Below are 1,565 nucleotides of genomic sequence, written 5' to 3' on the forward strand. Positions count from 1 at the left end.
ACGTTAATCTCAGTTAGATCCATAGTCAGTACAAAATAACTTACTCTGACGAAATTTTCGTCCATCTCTTCGACACACTTCCTCAGGTCTAGGTGAAGTGTTAGACCTGAGGAAGTCTGTCGGAGAGATGGACGAAAATTTCGTCAGAGTAAGTTATTTTGTACTGACTATGGATCTAACTGAGATTAACGTTATTAGCATGTAAATAGAGCAAGACGAGGTTCATGCAGACAAGACAGAGCGAATCTCTGTGAAGATGCTATGCAGTGTTGCGCTTGTACACGGGGACATAAAAAGGATAACTTGAGTGAAAAAGAAATGAGAGTACACATACAATCAGGGCCAGATAATGACAAATTGTCATTATCTACCCCTGATACAATCAAATATGTAAGATTGTCAATAAGATCAAATATCCAAAATTCTTTTTGCATACAAGCTGTAGAGAAAAAAAAACAATGTAGACTTTCCCATGCCAAAAGCTTGAAGAAATGTGTCTATTGCAAAATTTGCCTGCCAAACCCCACACTCAATCGCCAATCAATCAAAGGTAACTATCGTTGAACTTTCTTAACAGTAACACTCTCCTTTTTTTAAATAGACGAATTTCCCGATCTTTGAGTTATGTTTATTACCTGTGTAACGAATCCGGTGTGGCTGTTTCTCACCACCGTCAATTACTTCCCTTTTGTACAGCACCGGGGCAGTAACCAAAATAGCTATATATCGACAAAAAGGACACTTTATTACATATAAATCATATTGAATGACTATCATTCTACTAAACATGACGTAGTGTAAGTAGTAATGTAACTACATTTCAAAATGTCTGGCAAAGCATACAAAAACAACAATGACATCTTGTGTTCATTAAAACCACAGCCCAAGCACACCATATTGAATATTGCCAATCACTGATTAAGAACACAAATTGATTTCCTACCGAGAAATGCTGCTCCTGTAGTTGCAACTACCTCTGGTATTTCATTCCAGCCTCGTTTCAGCAAACCAACTAACCCTGTTGAAGTTTAAATGAAAACTTGAACATACCTCACGAGCATGAAAACGCACACACGCTTGCCTTTACACACATCAATGACATTATGTTTCTATTTACTCTCAATTCTATAATTCTCCCAAACAACTGAAGTCCAGCCAAGAGCCTGTGGCTGTGGCCATGCAAACTACCAAATATCAGCAACCCGCAACCTCATAAAGATTTGTCTTCAATGTCCAAGGCAGTACTATATGATCAAAGACAGAGAGAAAGTGCTGGTCAAATAGTTAGTAGCAATATCAACACTGACACTGTGGATTGAAGTATAAAATTAAAAGGCCGTGGCTACGCGTCCGGACATCTATCTCACACAGTGATCTTGTGACACGTACAAGCATGATTGCGCAACGGGACGCTCTGCTGATTGCCGAGTATGTGTGTGTGTGCGTGAGAGAGAGAGAGGAAATGTGTACGTGTGTGTATGCATGAGAGAGAGAGAGAGAGAGAGAGGTGTGTGTGTGTGTGTGTGTGTGTGTGTGTGTGTGTGTGTGTGTGTGTGTGTGTGTGT

At 39.7% G+C, this 1,565-nt stretch overlaps 1 protein-coding gene and 1 long non-coding RNA gene across 2 annotated transcripts in view; one reads left to right on the top strand and one right to left on the bottom strand.

Annotated features, from left to right (window-relative positions):
* Positions 1-1,565, top strand: part of LOC106812108 (chitobiosyldiphosphodolichol beta-mannosyltransferase-like) — a gene marked incomplete in the record, with an annotated part of 11,222 nt that overhangs the window by 7,469 nt on the left and 2,188 nt on the right.
* LOC106812112 overlaps positions 610-1,565 on the bottom strand; it is an 8,896-nt gene continuing 7,940 nt past the window's right edge. Inside the window, exons 2-3 of the long non-coding RNA XR_001394289.1 lie at positions 944-1,018; positions 610-719 (exon numbers count right to left, since the gene is read on the bottom strand). This is a non-coding gene — a long non-coding RNA (uncharacterized LOC106812112). The remainder of the gene's footprint in view (positions 720-943; positions 1,019-1,565) is intronic.

Source organism: Priapulus caudatus, unplaced genomic scaffold (genome assembly GCF_000485595.1).
Source record: "Priapulus caudatus unplaced genomic scaffold, Priapulus_caudatus-5.0.1 Scaffold608, whole genome shotgun sequence".
NCBI classification, from domain to species: Eukaryota; Metazoa; Priapulida; class Priapulimorpha; order Priapulimorphida; family Priapulidae; genus Priapulus; species Priapulus caudatus.